The sequence below is a fragment of the Cnephaeus nilssonii genome (genome assembly GCF_951640355.1).
Source record: "Cnephaeus nilssonii genome assembly, chromosome: 1".
Lineage (NCBI taxonomy): Eukaryota > Metazoa > Chordata > Mammalia > Chiroptera > Vespertilionidae > Cnephaeus > Cnephaeus nilssonii.
This window is the reverse complement of record NC_137072.1, coordinates 41,950,964-41,966,252: the sequence shown is the minus strand read 5'-3', so window position 1 is coordinate 41,966,252 and position 15,289 is coordinate 41,950,964. Positions and strand designations below refer to the sequence as shown.

Sequence of the window (15,289 nt, the reverse complement as noted above, 5' to 3'; positions counted from 1 at the left end):
TCCTGGCTCAGGGGTCAGCACTCAGCCACTGAGCCACATTGACCGGGCCTGCCTGGAGTTATCTTTACAGAAGAACCAGCCCTAGCCGGTTTGGCTCAGTGGATAAAGCGTCAGCCTGTGGACTGAGGGTTCTCGGGTTAGATTCCAGTGAGGGGCACATGCCCGGGTTGCAGACTCGATCCTCAGTACAGGGTGTGCAGGAGGCAGCCGATCAATGCTTTTCTTTCATCATTGATGTTTCTGTCCCTCTCTCCTTCTCCCTTCCTCTCTAAAATTAATAAAAATATATTTTAAAAAAACAACAGAAGAACCAGTGAGAGAGAAAGAAGCTTGGTGAAAAGAATGATAATGAAGAGAATACTGGATAAGTACTCATTCAAATAACTAAAATGTATAAAGTATCTATTATATTACAAGCCTTGTTTTAGGTACTGGTTGTCCTAGATTTATGAGTGAATTTAGAAGACAATCGAAAGAAAAATTGGAAAAATTGAGTCAGGGAAGTAATGGAGTAGGATGAGACAAATGGGGCACGGAGAATGCAGGAAGGCAGTGACTAACTCCAGCAATTGACAATATTTGTCCTGATACTCCACTGGAGAGTCTGTAAATATTCATATTTGCCATCTACATAAATAAAACATTTATGATCTGATGACAATTTAGATAGATTTAAAGACATGCAAAATATTGCCCACTGTCACAGGACTATCATTTCTATCACCTATGTCCCTGTCCTCCTGTATTGCCAGGCTGGATCTATGTTTTGCCAATGTTATGCACTTGTGTGAGATTTGGAAGGAAAGAAGAGAAGGATAATATGAGAACACTTTCAAGGACAGTGCAGGGGAAAGCAGACTCTGGGGTAGACATGCGTTGGCAGCCTCTGAATTCTGTGTTCTTGCATAGCCACCATCTGTGGTGCAGGGTGCTCTGATGTGACACCAGTAGTCTCCTCGCTCCTGGATAACATGAGGTGTTTTTGATTTCTGGGTCAGAAAAGTGGTGATATGCAGCCTTGAAACTAGAAGCTTGGCACTGACTCTGGAACTTCTATTTCTCCAGGCCTTTCAATGATATGTAAGTGTCTAATTCCCTGAATAATTCACTAATTCCCTAGATGTTCCCTTTTCTGCTTGGAATATCTAGTGTACTTCCTGAACTGACCCCTGGAGGATACAAGTGAAACTACAGATTTTGTTGTGCTTTATAGCTTTATTAGTGACCGAATCCATAGCTTTATAGCATGGATTTGTGCACATTGAAAGTAATTAAAGGTGGCCGGCAAGGTGGGACTGGGTGAGACGGCCAGACACACCTTGGAGCCAACCTCCCGTGGTGCCTCCCCACCAGCTGTACCTGGGGCACCGTGACTCGAAGGGCGTCTGCAGAGTGAGTGGGTCCCTCCGGCAGGTGGGGTCCCTTGGGCTGGCCTGCGGGGATCGGGCTGAAACTGGCTCTCCAACATCCCCCGAGGGGTCCTGGATTGCCAGAGTGCAGTTCTTGGGTGACATACCCTGGAATCGGGCTCCCTCCTCTCTGGTTCCAGGGTGCATCACCCGAGAACCACCACTGCCAAGTCACTGCAGCTCAGCAGCTCCTGTGTTGAGCGTTTGCCCCCTGGTGGTCAGTGCACGTCATAGCTACCGGTCAGACAGTTGCTTAGCGTTTTTTATATATATAGATTTCCCCCGGGCTGCTTTCCTGCCCATTGTCCTGAGCACAGAAAAAGCTGCAAGCTGGATCCTTTGTTTGGAACAGACTGAAGGACTGGACTGACCTTCGGAGAGTTCACTCAGGACCTGACAATATTTAGAATATGGAAGAAGTTATGGCAGGCAGCATTTGGAACATATTATTCCTTGCAGTGAAGGAAAGGGAGCTGGAGCAGTGTGTTCCTTTTTGTGTTGGAATACAGGGGCACAGTAGACTGCACCACCAATAAACCTTCAAAGTTGACCTCCCCATTCCCTCAAATGTTAAATGTAGCCCTGGCCAGTGCTGCTAAGTGGTTAGAGCATCGGCCACACACCAAGGGGTATTGGGTTCAATTCTCAGTCAAGGGCATATACCTGGGTTGCAGTTTCTATCCCAGTACCAGTCAGGGCTCATGCAAGAAACAAGCAGTCAATGTCTCTCTCTCTCTCTCTCTCTCTCTCTCTCTCTCTCTCTCTCTCTCTTCCTCCCTCCCTCCCTCCCTCTCTCCCTCCCTCCCTCCCTTCTCCCTCCCTTCTATTTTCTCTAAAAGGCAATGGAAAAATATACTCGGGTGCCCTAGCCGGTTTAGCTCAGTGGATAGAGTGTCATCCTGCAGACTGAAGGGTCCCAGGTTCAATTCCGGTCAAGGACACATTCCCAGGTTTCAGGCTTAATCCCATTGTGGGGCATGTGGGAGACAGCCAATCAATGATTCTCTCTCATCATTGATGTTTCTATTTCTCTCTCCCTCTCCCTTTCTCTCTGAAATCAATAAAAATATATTTTTAAAAAAGAAAAGAAAAGAAAAATATACTCAGGTGGATATGAAATGTCCTGAATAGGCAAATGTATAGAGATACAAAGTGGGTAAGTGGTTGCCAGGGGCTTGGGGAAGGGATGTGTAAGGTGACTGCAATGCTGTCTTTTTGAGGTGATGAAAATGTTCTAATATTAGATCATGGTGATGGTTTCACAACCCTATAAACATACAAAACAGCAACAACACTGTACTGCAATACTTTAAAGGGGTGAGTTTTAAGATGTAGGAGCTAAATCTCAATAAAGCTATTAAAGAGTTGTCTTCCTTCTTGGAAGCCTCACTAAACAAAATCGCAGGGTAGTGCTGGCTCATGTGAAGGCTTATATTTTCTGCAATAGATGGTGACAATTTTCATTTTGCCAAGATGCAGAAATTTGTCCCTTTAAAATTATTTTTACTTTCAGATTCAAGAATTTGCCTTCTTAATTCAAAAGATCCTTACAGCTCGGCTGGTGTGGCTCTAGGGTTGAGCCTCAACCTATTTACCAGGAAGTCATGGTTCAATTCCCAGTCAGGACACATACCTGGGTTGTGGGCTCAATCCCCAGTAGGGGGTGTACAGGAGACAGCTAATCAATGATTCTCTCTCATCATTAATGTTTCTCTCTCTCTCCCTTTCTTTCTAAAATCAATAATATATATATTTAAAAAGAAAAGATCCTTACATTTTCATTCAAAGATGAAGCTGGTTCTTAAGTTAAATTTTTCTTCATCAGGACTCCATGTGATAGTGACTGGATTAAAAGTCACAATGCTTCATTTCCCCACCTTCCATCCAACCCACCATAGTACCCATCCCCTTCCCCAGGAGCACAGTGGTAAGCTCTAGTGACCACTCAATCCAAACAGAGCAAATTAATGTGTTCTTGGGTTCAGACACATGGGTATTAAAGAAGAGAAGGTCTCTTTCTGCTGGGGTTGCTAAGCTAGTAGATCCTTGGGTCTGATTTCTCCACATGGAGAAGCCAAGTAGAAATAAGCAGAGTTAAGAGAGGAAGCATAGAGTCCGGCCTACATTATTTGAGCCCCTGAATCTAGCTGCCTTTGAAATATACTAGATCTTTGAAATACATGAATCTATAAATCTTCTCTACATTTAAATTAGTTTAAATTGAGTTTCTCTTATGTTCAATGAAAAGAGCCCCAATACAGTGTTCCTTCACATTCCCCCTCCCTCTCCCCAAGTTATGTGGCTAGGGTAGAATGTTATGGAAAATAAATTGTCAAGGCTAATTGAAAGGGTCAACAATTATTATTGGATAGAAGAAAGGAAGAAAAAAATTAGGGAAGAAAAGAAGTAGGAGAAAGGGAAGGAAGAAGGAGAGAGAAAGGGAAGCTCTTTAGTTGAAAAGGAATGAAAGATAAGAGACATCATAATTTTATCACATATCAACATATGAAGGGAAGGAATCTTCTAATTTGTCTTCCAATATTTGCATGGACAATTTTTTTCTCCACTTTAAAATGGAGAGATAAAAAATAAATAATCGCCCTAGTTACTGAGATCAATGTAAAAGCCATTATCATCTAAACAAAGGCAATCAATCATTGATCCTCCAGGGCCAGGTGAAAAACAAATGAACCTCCTCCTGCCCCAGTGAGAACCAGGGTCAGAACATAGGATCCCAATGGTGAAAAGCAAACCTGAACTTATATAAGAGGGTCCAGATTATGTGAAATCTTGAAAGTTAACCTGAGGGTTTAACCTTTACTTAAGGAAAGTGTCTAGAGTGCTCAGCTAAGTTAGTTACTCCATTATATTGCTGCCTCGGCCTCCATTAGGTTTGGCTGAAGGGCCTGTGGGAGCCTTAATCTGACACTAGCTCCCTCATGCAAGTGCACACCCTAGACAACAGCCTGCAGAGTCACAAGAAAATGCCAGTTCCCAATATGTCTTCCCCAAAGCCTTGTGATCAACAGTCTCCCCTGCCTCCCAGGACTTTCACCTTGTGTACCCCTTAGATAAGACCCCTGTGGGGCTTACCTAAACCCTGCCCTTTTAGTTTGAATTGGCTAATTCCACCCTAGCCCAGGATCCTAACAAACCTAATAGAGCGTGTTCCCCAGGTGTTGCCTCTCTCTGTCTTTACCTTGATCTTCCCTCTGGGCCCCTCAAAGCGTGTGGTGTAACCCTGTGAGTAACAAAGTTTTCTATTTCAATTTCTCTTCTGGTCTGTTGTTGAACTGCAACTCATTATACGGCACCCTATGCTCCACAGAGCAAATTTAACTTAACAAAGTCATAAAAGAACTACTAAAATCTTTGAATAGAGAAATAGTATACTGAAAACAAAGACTTTGAAATACTAATTTGATTTTTTTTTTAATGCAAGGTGGATAGAAATAGCAACAGAATCAAGTACAATTATGCAGGCAATCTCAAGTGATGAGAGCCTTAGCCAACGGCCTTTCTTCCTTGCATCACCAATTTTATTTAAAGCAAAATCTATGATTAGTCTTCACTTGGTCACCTAGCCTTTACTCCTCAGTTCACCCCAATATGATTTCTGCATCTGAAATCAATCTTGCTAACACACCATTGATCTATTCATCACTAAGTCAATGGGCAGTTTTTCATTCCTTCTCTTAACTGAATGGTCCTTAACCAAGATAACTGACCCTCCTTCTGTATTAGTGTGTGAACACTGTCACAACGAAGTATTACAAATGGGGTGGCTTACACATAGGCATGTATTGTCTCACAGTTGTGAAGCCTAGACAGCTGAATCATACTGTCTGCAGAGATGTTTCCTTCTGAGGGCTGAAGAAGAAGGATCTGGTCCAGCTCTCTATCCGTGACGTAGACAGCTATCCTCGTTCACAGGGCACTCTCCATGTATGTGTCTCTGTGTCCAAATTTCCCCTTTTTATAAGGACACCAGTCATATTAGATCAGGGCCCACCTTAATGATCTCCCTAGAACTTGATTATCTCTGTAAAGACTATCTCTAAATAAGGTCACATCCTGAAGAATGGGAGGGGGGGTAGGATTTCAGTATATGAATTTGGGAGGGAGAACACAACTCAACCTTTAACTCTTTCCTTGACAGTCTCCTCCCTGGCGTCTTTAGAGCTGCCTCTCATACATCTCCAACTACTGTTCCTCATTCTCTTTTACTCATTTCTCTTCCTTCACCTGACCATTAAATATTGATGGTTCCCAGGATTTGTGTTCCTGTTTTTCTTTTTTTAATTAAATCTTTATTGTTCAGATTATTATGGTTGTTCCTCATTTTTCCCCCCATAGCTCCCCTCCACCCAGTTCCCACCCGACCCCATGCCCTTACCACCCCACTGTCCTCATCAATAGGTGTATGATTTTTGTCCAGTCTCTTCCTGCACCCCCCACACCTCTTCCCCCGCCCCAAGGATTGTCTGTCAGTCCACTCATTTTCTATGCCCCTGATTCTATTATATTCGCCAGATTATTCTGTTCATCAGATTTTTTATTCACTTGATTTTTAGATTCACTTGTTGATAGATATGTATTTGTTGTTCATAATTTTTATCTTTACCTTTTTCTTCTTCTTCCACTTCTTAAAGAATACCTTTCAGTATTTCATATAATACTGGTTTAGCAGTGATGAACTCCTTTAGCTTTTTCTTATCTGTGAAGCTCTTTATCTGACCTTCAATTCTGAATGATAGCTTTGCTGGGTAGAGTAATCTTGGTTGTAGGTTCTTGCTATTCATCACTTTAAATATTTCTTGCCACTCCCATCTGGCCTGCATAGTTTCTGTTGAGAAAACAGCTGACAATCGTATGGGTGCTCCCTTGTAGGTAACTAACTGTTTTTCTCTTGCTGCTTTTAATATTCTCTCTTTGTCTTTTGCTCTTGGCATTTTAATTATGATGTCTCTTGGTGTGGTCCTCTTTGGATTCCTTTTGTTTGGGGTTCTGTGTGCTTCCTGGACTTCTAAGTCTATTTCTTTCACCAGGTGGGGGAAGTTTTCAGTCATTATTTCTTCAAATAGATTTTCAGTATCTTGCTCTCTCTCTCTTCTTCTGGCACCCCCATAATTCTGATGTTGGTACGCTTGAAGTTGTCCCAGAGGCTCCTTGCACTATCTTCATATTTTTGGATTCTTTTTCTTTTTGCTTTTCTGGTTGAGTGTTTTTTTTGCTTCTTTGTATTTCAAATCTTTGACTTGATTCTTGTGATCCTCTAGTCTGCTGTTGGATCTCTGTATATTATTCTTTATTTCAGTCAGTGTATGCTTAATTTCTAGTTGGTCCTTTTTCATATCCTCGAGGGTCTCACTAAATTTATCGGCCTTTTCTAGAAAATTCTTGAAAAACCTTATAACCGTGGTTTTAAACTCTATATCCAGTCATTTGCTTTTTTCCATTTCTTTCATTTGTGACCTGTCTCTTTGTCTCTGCATTTTGGTTCCTTCCCTGTGTTGATAGAGTGGCTTTGTGTGCTAGGTGTCCTATAGGGCCCAGTGGCTCAGCCGCCCCAGTTAACTGAGGTGGACACTCTTGGTGCACCCCTTTGTGGGCTGTGTGCACAGTCTTGTTGTAGTTAAGCCTTGATTGTTGTTGGTATCACTGGGAGGAATTGACCTCCAGGCCAATTGGCTGTGAGGCTCAGCTGTGTCTACGATGGGAGAACTTCTGTGCTGGAGACACCCGTATGAGGCAAGACTTGCTTCAGTGGGGCTTTGGTGCTCACTGAGTCTGCCCCCTGAGTGTGTCTCTTATGGATCTGAGGAGTTGTAATCTGGATGGTCCTACTCTGACCCATGGGTACACTGGCTCTTGGATCTCCAAGGAGGTGCTAATTTAGCCTCTGCCTGAGGCCACCCAGCAAGAGCTATGGAGAGATCTGCAGATTCCTCTTCTTTGTTTGGGTTTGGAGGTGCCCAGATGAGTCCCAGCTGTGAAGGAATGCAAACTGCTATGGGGCCTTGGGCCTTCTTTTGGATGTTCTGGGTCTCTCTGGCTCAGCTGCAGTTTCTTAGGTAAGTTTAGATTTCAAAGGACCAGGCCATTCATATGCAAAAGCCTCTGTGCACAGCTGGGGTGGGGCGGAGTCTCAGGGCAGAGCAAACAGCAATGGCTTCTTGTCAGCCCTGCCCTAAGAGGCGCCCCGGTCTCAGTGTTCCCGGTAATCGCTGCAAGCACCTCTGAGAGAAAGCCGCCCTTGAGTTCCGCCCAGAGCCAGACAATCCAGTTTCTCTACATATGAGTCTGGGTTCCCAAAATCTTACCTGGAACTGGAGTTCAAGCAGTCCAGAGCTTGTGTCTCCCTGCTGATTGAAAAAGCCAGCTGCATCCTCAGTTGCCAGCCCTCTCTGCGCGCGCGCCTCTGTACCTCTGCACTTTACTTCCGCAGCTCCTCTGAGTCTCTGTGTGCTTTTCTCTTCCCTTCTAGTTGTAGAATTTCCCCTTAGCTAGCCTTCCTGTGGTTCTGGATGATGTCCATTTTGTCTTTTAGTTGTAGTTTTGAAGTGGTTGTGCGAGGCAGCAACATCTTGGTTTGCCGCCATCTTGGTTTCTCTCCTGTGTTCCTGTTTTTCATTCCACCTGTTATGCCTAGGGCTCCAACACTGCATGGCTTTAAATGTCATATATATAGGGGTGCCTTCAAACTCTGTATCTAAAGTCCAGTCTCTTGCATTTGTCAAAACGCAAAGAATTTTACAGCACAAAGATAAACATTAACATGTGCAAATTAGAAAAAAAAATAATTTAAGATGTTAGAGGATCTGAAGCAAAGTAACCTCCATCTTGTATAAAAACTGTTGTTTGAAATTCTCTGCTATTGTTAGATAGTCCCTTGTCCTATAAACTCTGTCATTGTAAGCTCTGTCACTTTAAGATAGTCTCTTATTCTATAAAATGACTTTGTTTTTAGTTTGAATAATAGAAAAAGATAAACTTAACTGTCTGACCTTGCAAGCTAGCCATCTAATGTAATAGACTAATATAGACTAATACTGATAATAATTCCCATATTCTTATGCCAAGTACTAACTCATTATGTATTCAAGGTTACAACTGACTGTAACAATAATCCACACAGAGCTCTTTGTAAAATCTGCAGACAAAGAAGCTCAAAAGGTATAAATATGGGAAACTTCCTGTGTGACTTCACTCAGAAATTTGGAAGAAACACTTCCCTCTGGGCTGCATACAATAAATGATTCCTAATTAATTGGCTCATTAAGGCGTCTTGTATCTCACTCGCTGATTTACGACACAAAAGATCCAGAATACAGAATGTGACTAAAACAATTTATAGCATCACTGAATGGGCTATAGGAAAAGGAGCTGACCTCTGTAACTGAAAATTAGTGGAGTCTATGAGACTAAGAGCAGAATAAACAATACATAAGCTCAGTACTTTAGTTGATGTAGTTTTTTCTCAAAAGAGTTATGGTTAACAATTCTTTTTTTAAAAATATATTTTATTGATTTCTTACAGAGAGGAAAGGAGAGGGATAGAGAGCTAGAAACATCGATGAGAGAGAAACATTGACCAGCTGCCTCCTGCACACCCCCTACCGGGGATGTGCCCGCAACCAATGTACATGCCCTTGACCGGAATCGAACCTGGAACCTTTCAGTCTGCAGGCCGACGATCTATCCACTGAGCCAAACCAGTTTCAGCTATGGTTAACAATTCTAATACTGCTACACATGTGTGGTAGAATTGAACAATCAAGCACATGGATGGCGGATGGGGGAAACCAGGGTTTTCACTATTGGAATGGAAGATTAGAGATAAGCAAGGGAGGGAAGCTAGAAAAATCCCTGTGATGATGGATTAAAATTTGAGACATCAGTGTGGATGCATGTATCCTACATAATAAAATGGTAATATGTAAATTACCATCACTCCACTACGCCCACAATTGGGCCAGCAGGAGGCGCAAGGGGCGGGACTCAGGGTGGCTGGGGTAGCTGATTGGGGCAGCAGGACGCTGAGCTCAGCGTCTGTGCCATGGCTGCGCCGGAGGCTTTCGGAAGGCCTGGTGCACCAGCAGACAGCCGGCCAGCTCCCCCGCGATCAAAAGCCAAAGCAGGGGAGCTGGCCGGCTGTCTGCTCCGGCACAAGGCCTTTCGAAAGCCTCCGCCGCGCAGGAGGCTTTCGGAAGGCCTGGTGCACCGGCGGACAGCCAGCCCGCTGGTGCACCAGGTGCATGATTAAATCATGCACTGGGCCTCTAGTATTTTAATATAATCACAGATGGTTTCATATAGAGATACATATAGACATGTGTATACAGAGAGATCAATGTGCACACATATATTTCCTTGCTCTATCAGCTGACAAAAACTAGAAGCAATAACACCCAAGTAGTATTGAGCATATTTAGCACCCATATGTTGGTTTCTAAAACTATTCTCCAACAAACTAAACCAGGACTCCTTGGGAAAATGACTGATTCTAGGACTGGGGCTGTAAATATACAAAATGAGCCTGGAGCATCTTATGGGCGTGAGAAAGGAAGGAAGTGCTGAGAAACAAAACAAAACCTCACAATTATGGAGGTCTGTCAGAGGGACACAGGAGCCATCAGAAAGAGCTCCAATGGCCAAAGCGGGACTGCTGTGATAAATGAGGAAGTGCTGAATTATAACCCAAGTATTAAAAAATATCCACGAGTCACACTGATATAAATAGATGATTAATCTATACACCAATAATGAACTCACAGAAAGAGAAATTAAAATAGCAATCCCATTTACCATTGCAACAAAAAAATTTAATATACCCAGGAATAAACTTAACCAAGGAGACAAAGAACCTATACTCAGAACATTTCAGGATGCTAAAAAAAAAAAAAAAAAGAGAGAGAGAGAGAGAAAGAGAGAGATAGAAGAAGACATGAACAAATAGAAGAATATACCATGTTCATGGATTGGTAGAACCAACATCATTAAAATGTCCATACTACCCAAAGCAATCTATAAATTCAACGCAATCTCCATTAAAATACCAACAGCATACTTCAAAGACCTAGAACAAATTCTCCAAAAATTCATCTGGAATAAAAAAAAAAGACCCCAAATAGCTGCAGCAATCTTGAGAAAGAAGAACAATGTTGGAGGGATCACAATACCAGATATTAAGCTATACTACAAAGTCACTGTTCTCAAAACTGCCTGGTACTGGCACCAGAACAGACATATAGACCAGTGGAACAGAACAGAGAACCCAGATATCGACACAAGCCAGTATGCTCAATTAATATTTGACAAAGGAGGCAAGAGCATACAATGGAGACAAGACAGTATCTTCAATAAATGGCGTTGGGAAAAACTGGACAGATACTTGCAAAAAATGGAACTAGACCACCATACACAAAAATAAACTCAAAATGGATAAAGATGGGAAACCATAAAAATCTTAGAAGAAGCCATAGGCAGCAAAATAGCAGATATTTGTCATAGCACTATCTTTACCGATACAGCTCCTAGGACAATGGAAACTAAAGAGAAAATAAACAAATGAGACTACATAAAAATAAAAAGCTTCTGCACAGCAAAAGAAACCATCAACAAAACAAGAAATCCCACTGCGTGGGAGGACACATTTGCCAATGTTATCTCCGATAAGGGTTTAATCTCCAACATTTACAGGGAACTCATACAACTTAACAAAAGAAAGATAAACAATCCAATCAAAAAATGGGCAAAGGACCTATATAGACACTTTTCGAAAGAAGACATTCAGAAAGCCAAGAGACATATGAAAACATGCTTAAAGTCACTAATCATCTGAGAGATGCAAATAAAAATGACAATGAGGTACCATCTCACACCTGTCAGAATGGCTATCATTAACAAATCAACAAATGACAAGTGCTGGCGAGGATTCAGAGAAAAAGGAACCCTTGTGCACTTTTTCTGGGAATGCAGACTGGTGCAGCCACTGTGGAAAACAGTATGGTGTTTCCTCAAAAAATAAAAAATGGAACTTCCATTTGACCCAGTAATACCACTTCTAGGAATATATCCCAAGAAACTAGAAACACCAATCAGAAAGGATATATGCACCCCTATGGTGATAGCAGCACAATTTATAATAGCTAAGTTTTGGAAACAGCCTAAATGCCTATCAGCAGATGAATGGATTAGAAAACTGTGGTACATCTACACAATGGAATACTATGCTGCTTTAAAAAAAAGAAGGAATTCTTACCATTTACAGCAGCATGGATGGACCTGGAGAGCATTATGCTAAGTGAAATAAGCCAGTCAGTGAAAGAAAAATACCTCATGATCTCACTCATTTATGGATAATAAAGAACATTATAAACTGATGAACAAAAATAGATACAGAGGCAGTGAAGCATCAAACAGATTGTCAAACTACAGAGGGAATGCTGGGAGGGCTAGGGGTGGGAGGGGGGGAGGTAAGAGATCAACCGAAGGACTTGTATGCATGCATATAGGCATAACCAATGGACACAAGACTCTGGGGAGGGAGGGTGGTGAGGGCATGTGCCGGGGGGGGGGGGGGAGTGGGGAGGCTGGGGGAAGGTCAATGAGAAAAAAGGGAGACATATGTACTACTATTTGTAATACTTTAAACAATAAAATAAAATTAAAAAAATAGATGATTAAGTAAATTAACAAATGGGATTGAGTCTATAAGTCTCTTGTGCAGAAGTCCACACAATTGATGCAGGTACTCTACCTTCAACAAGGTGGAGCACAGCTCCCCTCTTTAATCACTTAGTGTTTACTTATTTGAGATATAATTATATTGTGCCATTGGAAAAGTCCTTTTTGAATATCCCTTGTTTTATTAAAAAGAGAGTGGGTAAAAGAAAAAAAAACATTTAGTTCACTATAATGAATAGGAAAAGTGATGGACACTGCATTTTGGTCACAAATTGTGCCTTAATAAATAATAAAAAGTAGGTTTTCTTTCTAACTGCAAAAAAAGGAAGGAAGGAAGGAAGGAAGGAAGGAAGGAAGGAAGGAAGGAAGGAAGGAAGGAAGAAAGAAAGAAAGAAAGAAAGAAAGAAAGAAAGAAAGAAAGAAAGAAAGAAAGAAAGAAAGAAACTTGATAACAACAATGAAAAACATCCCAGGCTTACATCCAGTGCTGAAATACAAAAGCATAAGTCAAAAGTAAGTGTGCCTTCATCTTCTATTTAGATACCATCAATAAAACATAAAACAGAACTGATATAAACCAAAAATAATAATTTGAAATAAAGAAATGGAGGGGAAAAAACATCAAAATGTAAATAGCAAAGCAATGCAATTTCCAAAGTAATTTCCAGCTCCTTACTGACTTTGGAAAAAGCTCTTTCACTAGATTAGCCTTCACATATTAAGATTTAAGAGCAGCCCAGCTGGTGTGGCTCAGTGGTTGAGCCTCTGCCTATGAGCCAGGAGGTCACCGTTAGATTCCTGGCCAGAGCACATGCTCGTTTGGGCTCAATCCTTGGTGTGGGGCGTGAAGGAGGCAGCTGATGACTGATCTTCTCTCATCATTGATGTTTCTATCTCTCCATCTCCCTTCTTCTCTTGAAATAAATGAAAATATATTTTAAAAATAATAAATACATATTTTTTTTAAAAAAAGAATTAAGAGCAGAAATATGGCGGAGGCAACTCGCTTGGGGGCCGGCGGCTGGAGCAAGGCTGTGCGCTGGGGTGAGCAGTCTGGGTTTGGGGGGGCTGCAGCCAGTGGGTCTCCAGTCCCCATCGCTGCGGGCACAGAGGGCCAGCGCCTCATCGATGCGCAGCACCAGCGAGGAAAGCTAACGGCCAGAGAGCAGGTCCTCTCTTGCTGGACCCTGACAGTTTTGTTGAGAGTGACATGTTTGTGGAACACAGATGTGCAGATTGGGGAATGGCTGCTGATGAGAATAAGTTTCCTGGAGACAAGGTTGTCACTACACAGGGCCGAATCAACCGAAGATTGGTTTAGGTCTTCAGTCAGGGTTTTATCGTTTTTGGAGGCAGTCTGTCAGGAGCACATGTCCAAAAGTTCTGCAAAAGCATGGATCAGGCCATGACATGGGGCTCCAGGGATTGGACTGAATGACTCTGGGGGAGCACGGGTCCAAGAGGGAGTAGAGTCTTTGGCCGACTCCGCAGACATCTTTCTGAGGAATGTCATGGTATTGGGAGTCACCCCTCCGATATCTCCCATCATGGGCCCGTGTGCTGGTGGGGCTGACTACTCCCCAGCCCTAACACACTTCACGTTCATGGCAAAGGACACCTCCTACCTGTTCATCGCTGGCCCTGATGTTGTGAAGTCTGTCACCAACGAGGACGTGAGGCAGGAGGAGCTAGGTGGTGCCAGGACCCACACCACCATGTCAGGTGTGCTCACAGAGCTTTGGAAAATGATGTGGACACCCTGTGCAATCTCCCGGAGTTCTTCCATTACCTGCCCCTCAGTAGCCAGAACCCGGTTCCCATCCGTGACTGCCATGATCCCAGTGACTGCCTGTTCCTGAGCTCAACACAATTGTCCCTTTGGAACCTACCACAGCCTTCAACATGGTGGACATCATACATTCTGTTGCTGATGAGAGAGAATTTTTTGAGATCATGCCCAATTATGCCCAGAACATCATTACTGGTTTTGCAAGAAGGAATAGGAGGATGGTTGGAATTGTTGGCAACCAACCGAAGGTGGCTTCAGGGTGCTTGGATATTAATTCTTCTGTGAAAGGGGCTCGTTTTGTCCGATTCTGTGATGCATTCAACATTCCAGGCCTGGCTGGTGTGGCTCAGTGGTTGAGCATTGACCTATGAACCAAGAGGTCATGGTTTGATTCCCAGTCAGGGCACATGCCTAGGTTGTGGGCTCGATCCCCAGTGAGTCGGGGGGGGCGGGGAGGGCATGCAATGGTTCTCTCTCATCATTGATGTTTATCTTGCTCTCTTTACCTTCCTTTCTGAAATCAATAAAAAATGTTTTTTAAAAGAAAAACAAACAAACAAAATGACATTCCATTCATCACTTTTGTTGATGTCCCTGGCTTTCTGCCTGGCACAGCACAGGAATACAGGGGCACCATCCAGCATGGTGCCAAACTTCTCTACGCATTTGCTGAGGCAACTGTGCCCAAAGTCACAGTCATCACCAGGAAGGCCTATGGTGGTGCCTATGCTGTCATGAGCTCCAAACACCTATGTGGTGACACCAACTATACCTGGCCCACAGCAGAGATTGCAGTCATGGGAGCGAAAGGTTCTATGGAGATCACTTTCAAAGGGCATGAGAATGTGGAAGATGCTCAAGCAGAATATATCAACAAGTTTGCCAGTCCTTTTCCTGCAGCAGTGAGAGGATTTGTGGATGACATCATTCAGCCTGTCTCGACATGTGCCTGGATTTGCTGTGACCTGGATGTTTTAGCCAGCAAGAAGGTATAACATCCTTGGAGGAAGCATGCAAATATCCCATTGTAAACTCATCAAAGGAAAATAAACCAAGAGCTGATTACTTCCTGCCCATTTGAACTCATCCCTTCCTTTTCTGCAATCATGAAACCATTGAATCTAAATAACAGTAATTACTTGGAATAACAAGTTTATTAAATTCTAGAAAGATTTCATTTGTGCCATACTGCAAAATTATTTGCTTTATTAAACATGTTAATCAATTTTAAAAAAGAATTAAGAGCAGCCTCTAGTGGCAGGTTAGGGATTTTACAAAGTGGCCTTACAGAAACCAAAGTGCCTCTTATTTTTTTACTATAATCATGTGCCCCATTATGACTGCATATATGATGGTAATCCCATAAGATTATAATGGAGCTGAGTATTTCCTATCGCCTAAT

At 42.6% G+C, this 15,289-nt stretch overlaps 1 pseudogene across 1 annotated transcript; it reads left to right on the top strand.

Annotated features, from left to right (window-relative positions):
• The first annotated feature begins 13,087 nt into the window (after positions 1-13,087).
• On the top strand, positions 13,088-14,918 carry LOC307102783 (propionyl-CoA carboxylase beta chain, mitochondrial-like; annotated as a pseudogene). The gene is made up of 2 exons: positions 13,088-14,210; positions 14,454-14,918. The product of its transcript is annotated as a propionyl-CoA carboxylase beta chain, mitochondrial-like (transcript).
• The last annotated feature ends 371 nt before the right edge of the window (positions 14,919-15,289 follow it).